Source organism: Citrus clementina, unplaced genomic scaffold, assembly GCF_000493195.1.
Source record: "Citrus clementina cultivar Clemenules unplaced genomic scaffold, Citrus_clementina_v1.0 scaffold_9, whole genome shotgun sequence".
Lineage (NCBI taxonomy): Eukaryota > Viridiplantae > Streptophyta > Magnoliopsida > Sapindales > Rutaceae > Citrus > Citrus x clementina.
Genome location: NW_006261964.1, coordinates 20,668,284 through 20,679,281, shown reverse-complemented (window position 1 = coordinate 20,679,281; position 10,998 = coordinate 20,668,284).

Here is a 10,998-nt window from a genome sequence, read left to right as displayed (position 1 = left end):
GCTCAACATGATATCTGAAAGATGACCATTTTAGAGAACTGATTTAGGTTGTTAATCTAAATCCTAAATGCGTGAAATTATTTTGTCTTTAACAATATAGTATCTGAATGTCTGGAACTTGTGTTAGGCAATATAGCGATTGCATACTATGGTCAAACATGTAAATTTGTTTGCTCAAGAGAACTCTGCCATAAGCCAAGACTAAAATCCAGGTTCTGCTTCAATTTATTTAATATAAGCACGAAACTATTTGAAGAGCTATATATATATATATTTGCTCAACTACTACTTTCGCATGGGAAAATTTAGATATTAGCTATATTTGTTTTCTTGAAATGATGGCTCTAGTTCACATTGCATAATTTTCAATAACTGTTGAAAAGTGTTAGAAGTATGAGAAGGAAATAGCACAAATTGGTTAAGGCCAAGTGTTGGCCATGATTGATTTTAATCGTGTCTTTGGACAAAAAATCCTCATAGTCAACTAAGGATAGAAAAGCATATTGTTTATATATGGTTTGACTATAAAGCATTTTCTTAACAAGGCTGAAATTTCTTTCTAGTTTTATCGATATTTCTTGGGTTATGTTACTACATGAATTATACTACGAGGTGTTGCCGTAAAGTTTTTGATGCAAAGCCAAGCTCATGAGCTGTTGGTGAAATGAATTTTTCTTATAAAAAATATCAAATACTACAAGCCCCTTGATCATGTGCATTTTTTCTAATTCTTAATTTCGTAGATTATCTTTCAAATTCAAGTTATAACCTAACCTTGAAATGCCTACCAGTTTCGGTTTTTATTCATTGTGATAATGCATGTGTAAATTTGTTAGTCTCGTACGCACCAACAACATGATCAGATGCTATTAATCCTTGGACAATGTGCTATAAATCTTTGCTAGGAGCGAGTTTGATATTTAAAGCAAAATTATATTTTCAAAGGTAAAAATATACCGTGAGGAAATAGTGAACTTCATGGTGATATGCTTATCACCTACCAATTCACTAACCATGATTTATTAGTTTAATTTTGTTAAGGTTACTTCCAGGTTGTGCCTAAAACTCTATCCAACTGTCAACTGGGTGTGCTTTGTCCAAAGTATTGCAATTTCATGGTATTTCTTATCGAATACTTTTGAAGAGTCAAATGGAATCAGTTATCGTGTGAGGGAGACATTGTCACATAGTATTTGAATATTTTGTGAATTATTTATTTACAGGGTACATCTACTTGTGATATTTTTCAATAATTGCCTCTGTCTGAAGTTCGAAGAATTGGTTATAAAGCATAAGTTTTCGGAATTGGAGATGTCATTGTTAATAAAGCATCCCTATTCCTCAATTAACTTTTCTGGGATTGCATATTTTACTGAAATTACTTAAATTAAATGCTTGAAATAAAGATACCTTTAATTTTATGATAGTTGATAAAAGTTCTAGAACTTATTGAACATGCCGTGTGGTTATTCTCATAAGTTATGGCATATACTAGTTAGTTTTACATATGCTTACAACATATTTGATTTTTCTCAACACTGATTCTTGTCCACTTCGACTTCTGCATTTGATTCTATAATTTAACACTTCTAGAAAAATGGACTTTACTGACACTTCGTTACTGACACTTTGTAAAAAGTGTCAATAATTATGTACATATGTACTATTTTTCACTTTTGACAAATATGAATCACAAATTATTGATATTAGTGTGTCAGTAAATTCAACATCAAAGATCACTGACACTAAAGTATCAAAGATAAAAAAATTCATAAAAATTTGTTTTAGCTCCAACTCGAACCTGAGAGCTCTAAGGTTTAAAGCTTTAATGTTTGGAGCACAGACCATCAAATCTCGTTGAATCAAAGTCATAATAATATTTAAATTATTAAAAAATGAAAATTTAAATAACGATAACACAAAACCCACACTTAATGACTTTTCCCCATCTACCCAGACTGTATCGACTATCTCTATCTTACATTTATCGTTCTCTTTCTGTTTTGTTTTTCTCTTCTCGATCTCTTCTGTTTTGCATTATCCATTTACAAATTAAATTCAATTAATTTAGATAGATAATGAAAAGTTAAAACTCTGCTTCATTTTTCCATTTTCCCCAAATTGAAAAACAAACCAAAACCCTAATCGCTTGTTATTGAAAGGGTTTTTTCTCCAACTAAACCATCCAGTTCCTATACTGGGCAAGCAAGTAAAAGCCGTTGACAAGGGGTGAAGTGGCACCATCGATTGCATATTCAAGTAATCTCATTCTCCCTTACAAGTTAAGTCTAGAGAAAGAACAATAGAGGAGGTTATCAGCTGGTAAAGGCTGAATATTTTATTTTTTTGGGCAATTTAATTAATGGGTTTGTTTTAATTTGGCTTATAAATAATATTTTTTAATTTTAATTTTTGGGTTGTTTCAGATGTTTAGAAATTGAACAGTAGTGCGACTCTGGTGGGTTTTGTTTTCCAAATCTTTTTTTCTTTTATTTAATTGTAACTTGAAATTTTTGTTCTTATTTTTCTATATCTTCACTCACATGCAGTCCACAAATACAGGCATTTTAAGTGGTGCATTACTTAAACTCAAAACACTCTCTGCTGCAACTCTGTTTTTTCTGCCACATTTGAGGTTAGTTTAAAACTTTTGTGCATGTGATTTACTGTCATTATTATTTAAAATTAAGAAAGTGCATTTTGTTTATTTTCTGAAATAAACTGTTAGCTCCGTTTCTTAACTTTGATTAATAAGTTAAAACTTTTGTGCATGTGATTTATTGTCATTATTATTTAAAATTAAGAAAGTGCATTTTGTTTATTTTCTGAAATAAACTGTTAGCTCCGTTTCTTAACTTTGATTAATAAGTTAGTTGATTTTGAATGTACTAAAATGTGAAATTTCATTTTAGCTTTTGCCTTTCTGATTAGGAGATGATTGTTTGGGTATTATATTGGCTGAAAGACTGTGTATTTAGTGGTTACGAACTATTTACATCTCTGTTTCATGTGAAGAGAGACAAATTTTGTTATATAATCCTACTAGTTTATTTATTCTATTTTGGTTGGAAGATTTGTAATAGAGACAATGACTATGATATGAATTAATTAAGTTCGTGGTTGTGAGTATTTTGAGATTGTATAAAGTTGATGATTTGTGTTTGATTCAAGAAAGAAATGCTTGTTTTAAGGTAGTTCTGCATGTTGTATTTGAAGTTAAAAAGTGATTTATAGAATCTTAAAAATGGCTTGCAAAGTGGTATGTTGTATTTGAAGTTAAAAAGTGATTTATAGAATCTTAAAAATGGCTTGCAAAGTGGTATGAAGACATTATTTATTTGAACTCTTAACTTTTGTTAGTTGCTTGACTTATAAATTAGTTCAACTACTTAAAAAGCCATTAGCGCCCATCTTACCTATTAATCTCCTATTTAAGTTTCAAAGCTTCTTTTGTTTCAATTTTAGGATTTTGTCTAAATTATTATTACAATTAATGATTTATAGGGGCTATTAGTGATTTTCCAGAATTATGAGTTTATTATTACAACTATAATCATAATAACATTGAACATTAAATTAATCATGCAATTTAATTAAACTTAAACTGACATTACGTATGTGAACAGGTAAAATATTTGAAATGGACAGAACTTGGATAACTTGTGATAGATTGTCTGTAGAGTATCGTTCTGGAGTTGCTGATTTCTTAGATTTTGCCATTTTGAATGTTGAAAACCGAATGTCAATTAGATGTCCTTGCACCTTTTGCTGTAATATGGAGTTTCATACTCCTCAATAAGTGAAGGATCATTTATTTGAAAAATGTTTTCTCTCAAGATATATTGTTTGGACTTGGCATGGTGAGACTGACTCTAAATCTATATTTACAAAGTGTGAAGACCATTCACATAGTGAAAGATTTAGATGTCATGATTACAGTAACATAATTGACATGGTCGAAGATGCTTACGAGCATTGTGATAGAGATCCTAGTTTTTTTAAGGATATGCTTGAAGATGCTGAAAAGCCTTTGTACCCAGGTGCAAAACATTCAAAGTTATCTAGTTTAATGAGACTTTACAATGTGAAAGGGAACTATGGGTGGTCCGATAAAGGGTTTTCTGCTTTGTTAGAAGTCCTTACTGATATTTTGCCAAATAATAATACCCTACCTAAGTCAATGTACGAGGTTAAGAAAACAATGAAAATGCTAGGCTTAGAGTATGAAAAAAATACATACATGTCCAAATGACTGCATTTTATAAAGGAATAAATTAGCTGATCTTGTTGAATGCCCAAATTGTGGAGCATCTAGGTATCAAAGAAAAAAACATAGCTCAACAAAATTTAGGAAAGGGGTTCCTAAAAATGTATTATGGTATTTTCCACCTATTCCTAAGTTAAAAAAATTGTTTCAATCACCACAAACAACTCAAAATTTAACATGGCATGCTAATAAAAGAATTAGAGATGGCAAACTTCGCCACCCAGCAAACTCACCAGCCTGGCAACTAATTGACAATAAGTGGCCAAAATTTGCACAAGAACCTAGATATCTCCGTTTAGCTCTCTCAACTGATGGGGTTAACCCACATAGTACACTTAGCACTACTTATAGTTGTTGGCCTGTTATATTAATAACATATAATCTTCCTCCATGGTTGTGTATGAAGAGACATTTTTTTATGTTGTCTCTTTTGATATCTGGCCATAAACAACCTGAAAATAATCTAGATGTATACCTAACACCTTTGATTGAGGACTTGAAAACTCTATGGGATGTAGGTATTGATGTTTATGATGCTTATAGAAAATAAACATTTAATTTACGGGTTGTCTTGATGTGGACAATCAATGACTTTCTAGCATACAGAAACCTCTCTAGTTGTACTGTTAAGGGCTATTATGCTTGCCCAATTTGTGGGATAGATACTTGTGCATGTTGACTGCCATATAGTAGGAAAATGTCATATATGGGCCATCGCCGCTTTCTACCACTTGGTCACCTATTTCGGAAACTGAAAAAAGATTTTTAATGGGAAGCAAGAGTGGAATGAGCCTCCTAAAACTTTGTCTGGTGAGGAAATCTTTAACATGGTGGAAGATATTGATATTAAGTTTGGGAAAAAAAGGCCAAAAGCGGAAACATGATGACAGTGGTGGCGGTGATGGTGATGAGAACATAACTAAAAAATTATACCAAAAAAAGTCAATCTTTTTTTACTTAGAATATTGGAAGTATTTACTAGTTTGCCATCAATTAGATGTGTTGCACATTGAAAAAAATGTATGCGAGAACATATATGGCACATTACTTCATCAATCAGGCAAAACAAAAGATGGGATTAATGCTAGAAAAGATCTTGAGTTTTTGAAGATCAGGGGAAAACTAGTTCCTAATGAAATGAACAAAAAAAATAAAGTCCTACCTCCAGCTCCATGCACTTTGAGTAAAAAAGAAAAAAAATAGTTTTGTGAAACCTTGCTGATTGTGAAAGTCCCTGATGGGTATTCTTCCAATGTCCGAAACCTTGTTTTTGTGAGGTACAATTCTCTTAAATATGGTAGAATTTATTTTAAGCTAACAAACTCCCTTAAGTATTATAATAATAATAATATAACATATTTAATTAATAATGACATAAGCAATGACATAAGAAATGATGACATAAGTTATGATGTAAAAGAAATTTGTAGAGATCATTAAGAATTCTAGAATTTAGCAATACATTTATGAAGGATAATCTCATCTTTACTTAGATATTTAATTCTAAGTGAAGAAGACATAATCAATGACATAAGTGATGATGTAAGAGAAGGTTGGAGAGAAAAGATAAGAATTCTAGAATTTAGTAAGGTATTATTAAAGGTTAACCTCAACCATTGATCAAGAGTTATGGTGGCAAAATCCTAGCCATCCATTAGCCTTAAGAAATCCTATAAATACCCCTACAACCTTTCATTTTGAATGTAACTTAGAAATTTCATTATCTTCTATTTTAAGTTATAATAACAAGAGTAGAGAAATCCTTAATTTAGAAAGGTCTAGAGAAGTCAAGACCAAGAGGTAAGTAACACTTCAACTGCAATGTAAGGACAAAATTATTTTTATACTTAAGTTCAGTTTTAACAAACCCTTTATATTATGATGGCTATTATAGTGTGATTAGTTATATTCTAAATCTTTATATGGTTGGCCCTACCGCCTAATATGTGATGCTATGGTTGGCTCTGCCGCCTAATATGTGATGCTATGGTCGGCTCTACCGCTTAATATGTGATGTCATGGTCGGCTCTGCTGCCTAATATATGATACTTATACTTAATTATGCTATGGTCGGCTATGCCGCCTATACTAAAGACTTTTTAAATAATGTTGTGTGTTGATTTTGTTATGCATCGAGGAATTTCAAATGTTATAAGTTGAATTGGATGCATGCATATCATGGACTACATTATGAAGAACACATTTCAGAAAATGAATATATGAAAAACAGGTGGTTGTACTACCAGGTGGTAAAGTTCTAAGGAGGGCAAGCCCTCAAAGCTAAGTTGAAAGAAATCTTTTGGGGACGGCGAAACGTAACGCCCAAAAGATCAATTAATGAGGCCCAAGGGCATATTGTTTAAAGAGTAAATGTGTCAGCCTTGTAGTGCAACATACCTAGGGCCCAAATAAAGTTGTTTTGTATTTTCTAAGTTTATTTTAAGAGCTTAATATGGTTATCCATATGCATCATAATTTATACATGCATCAAAGTGTTATCTTACTTGGCATTAGCTCACTAAGTCCTTACATTGCAGGTAACGATGAGTAGGGCAAGCTGGCGCCAAGTCCTAACCAAGACGAAGTGCATATGGGCATAACTGACCTTGGGATTTTATGATGGGCTCAGTTTTGTATTAATACAAATAAGTATCTTGGCATTATGTAATAATTAAGTTTTTAAATAAACTAAGAAATCTCTATATGACTCTTACTTTTCTGTAAGAAAGTTTTGTTGGATTGTGCTAAACTTTTAGAATTCGTATTTATATTAAGAGTAACTGTGTTTTAAAGCATTTTAAAGTAAATAATATAGTGGAGTGTTACAAATTGTTATCAGAGCCCAAGGTTTAAAGCGATTATGTAGACCATCCACATGCACAAGTCAAGGGGAAGGACAAGGCTCAGTATTTTAGTTATAACTTGAAATTAAGGTAATTAGGAAAATCTTACATTTGATTTGTCTGACACGTAGAAACTATATTAAAAGCTCGTTGAGATGTCAAACGCTAGGGGTAACAGAGGCAGAAGGGCGAAAGGAACTGTAGGGGAGCAATCTGCAATTGATCGACTTACAAACATTGTGGCACGACTCTTAGAAAGAGAAGTTAGAAGGGATGAACATGGTCAGCCAATAAACAACGTCGGGAGTGAATTTAGAAGATTAAATCCACCCACATTCGAAGGCGGTGTAGATCCTATCGCAACAGACCAATGATTGCGAACCATGGAAATAATGTTAGAAGTAGCCAAAGTGCCAGAAGAAGAAAAGGTCACCTATGTCTCCTTTATGCTACGAGAAGCGGCAGAATACTGGTGGGACTCAATTAAACGAATTCATAATGAAGCAGTAATGCAGTGGGTGGAATTTAAAGAACACTTTTATAACAAATACTTTTCAGAGACTATTCGCTCAGTCAAAAGAAGAGAGTTTGTTTATTTACAACAAAAAAGGATGTCTGTGCTAAAGTACATCCAAAAATTTAATGAGCTCTCTCGATATGCTCCACATATAGTTGCAACGGAAGACTTGAAAAAGAATCACTTTATGCAAGGATTGCGCAAAGATCTCACAAAAGACTTAAAAGTGGCTAGAGTTCGTGATGCTTCCTTCAACGAGCTCATCGATCGAGCCTTGGTAATTGAGCAAGCAAATGAAGAAAAGAAGGAAGAAAAACGAACAAACAATGGAAGTGTGAATCAGAGGAATTTTGAAAGACAACACTCAAATAATAATAAGAGAAAAGGAATGCTAGTAGTCTAAGATCAGAATAAAAGCAAACACCTAAAGAATCATCAGAAAGAAATCCCACAAAAGCCAAAGTGCAATCAATGCGGTAGAACTCACGCCGGGGAATGTCGAGCAAATACCAAAACATGTTTCAAATGTGGAAAGGAAGGACACTTCATCAGGGACTGCCCAGAAAATAGTACGCAACAAGAAAAGGCTAATGCTCGAGTATTCACACTCACCAAGGCGGATGCGAAAGGAAACTCCTTAGTAATATCAGGGGAACTATCTATCTCCAAAACTCCTGCATATGTGCTAATAGACTCAGGAGCTACGCATTCATTTGCCTCACCAGCATTCATTAAGAAAATAAAAAATGTCCCTGACATAATAAATAGGCCTTTTAGTGTCATGATACCATTGGGTGAAATATTAAACTCGAGAGAATTAGTTAAGGCATGTGAGGTTAGCATTAGTGGTAATACACTATATGTTGACCTAATAATCCTCGAGATGAATGACTATGACGTAATCCTTGGCATGGATTGGCTATCGAAGCACTATGCCAAGATAAATTGGAAGAAAAAGGAGGTAACTTTTCAACCACCACAAAAGGAATCGTTTACATTTAAAGGAGAATGCAAAAAGAATAGAATGTCTATCATCTCTGCCTTAAAAGCAGCCAGGCTATTAAATAGAGGATGTGAGGGGTACTTGGCATGTGTGGTCATCGAAACAGAAGTGCAAAGACCAAATTTAGAAGATATTCTAGTGGTGAACGAATTTCATGCGGTCTTTCCTGAAGAACTCACAAGATTGCCATCGGATCGAGAAATTGAATTCAAAATCGATTTGCTACCAGGAACTGCTCCAATTTCAAAGGCGCTCTATAGGATGGCCCCATCAGAACTAAATGAGTTAAAGAGTCAATTGCAAGAATTACTAGACAAAGGGTGCGTTTGGGATTGAGGTGCTGTAGCTTTTAAGCTACAGCTGCTGTGAAAAAAAAGTTGTAATTATGAAACAAAAGTTAATAATATATAGTAAATATAAATTTTAAATAATAATTTTGATAAAATTATTAAAGATATAATAAATTTTATATTATATAGGTGAAAAATAATATCAACATAGCTTAAAAGATACAGCAGCTGGTGTTTACCAAACACTTTAGTGCTGTAGCTTTTAAGCTACAGCTGTCCAACCTCAATCCCAAACGCACCCAAAGGCTACATACGCCCAAGCCATTCACCATGGGGAGCACCAGTATTGTTTGTAAAAAAGAAAGATGGATCAATGCAAATGTGCATCGACTATCGAGAGCTAAATAAGGTGACTATCAAGAACAAGTACCCGCTTTCATGCATTGATGACTTGTTTGATCAGTTGCAATGAGCAGCAGTATTTTCAAGATTGATCTACGATCAGGATATCACCAGTTGAGAATCAGGGAAGAAGATATTCCTAAAATAACATTCAGAACATGATATGGACACTATGAGTTTGTCGTCATGCCATTTAGTCTAACTAATGCCCCAGCAGCCTTCATGGACCTCATGAACATGGTATTTAAAGACTACCTAGACAAATTCATAATGGTATTCATCGATGATATTTTGGTCTACTCACGATCAAATGAAGAGCATGTTGAGCACTTAAGGATTACTCTTCAGACCTTGGAGGAGAAGCAACTTTATGCAAAACTCAAGAAATGTGAATTTTGGCTTGAGAAAGTTACATTCATGGGACATGTCGTATCCAAATATGGGATTTTAGTAGACCCCTCGAAGGTGGAAGCTGTTGAGTATTAGAAAATGCATATTTATAAAGGAGAAAACCGTCATTTTATATTTCAAGTCTTACTAACAAACCTTACTTTTATGTATTTAACATTCTTGTGATTTAATTACATGTGTTTTATTTTAATTAAGTATTTTATGTATTTTAGGGGCATCATAGTCATTTCACAATAAACGAGAAATCAGATGGCAAAACAGACATCACTTTTGAACTCAGGACGGTCGAAAACCTTAGGAGGAGCATAAAAGGAAAAATGGCACTGTTCACATGTACTGTACTATTTACGTGTACGGTACTGTATACGTTACTGTTCAGGACACTGTTCACATAGACGGACCGATGACGTGGCATTGACTGATGAGGTGTCACGATCCTGTTGGACTAAAATTCTTATATACTGTTGATGGTGACGTGGCAGCATATCAGTGGACGAAAAATCTCGCATACGGTGCATGCATCACACAGGATTATTTTCAACCAAACCGCGTTACTGTTCATCCGGGTCAAACCGCGTTACTGTTCAAAGTCGGGTCAAACTGTGTTACTGTTCATCCGCGTGGTCAAACCGTGGACTGTTGACTGATGATGTGGCGCAATCCTGAGTGTCCAAATTGTTTTTAATCCGATGGCCATGATTTACTCCATGTATCTATAAAAAGGGGGCCTCTCCCCCCTAATTTGATACCTCTGAATCCATTTTTGGACTCTGTTTTCTGTAATTCCCTCTCCATCTTGTATTTTCTTCGTATTTTAATAAATTCCCATTTTGCCCCTAGTTCAATTATGAGTGGCTAATTTTCTTTCAAGCTTGGGTTGAAGGTGAAGTCTCAACATGTGTCATGGGCTTAATTTGGTAAATTTATTTTCTCTTCCCCTCTAGTTTTTGTGGATGTTTTGACTTCTCGTCGACAAATAATACTAATCTTGTCTAGTACCGCCTTGGTTTCACCGGCCCTCTAGTACAAGGTTATTATTATTTGGCACGGTAAGCCCTTAGCACCATATTGATTAGAGCGTGGTTCATGAGGTGTGGATTCCCCCCTCATGATTTAATTGGTATTAATAAGGAATATTTAGCCCATGATGCATGTTGATACGGATCCAGATACCCAAGTACGTCATTTCAATAGATTTCGCTTCAATTTATTCTCGCCATTGCAATTCCAATTTTAGAATCTCAATTCCAATTTTAGGATAATTT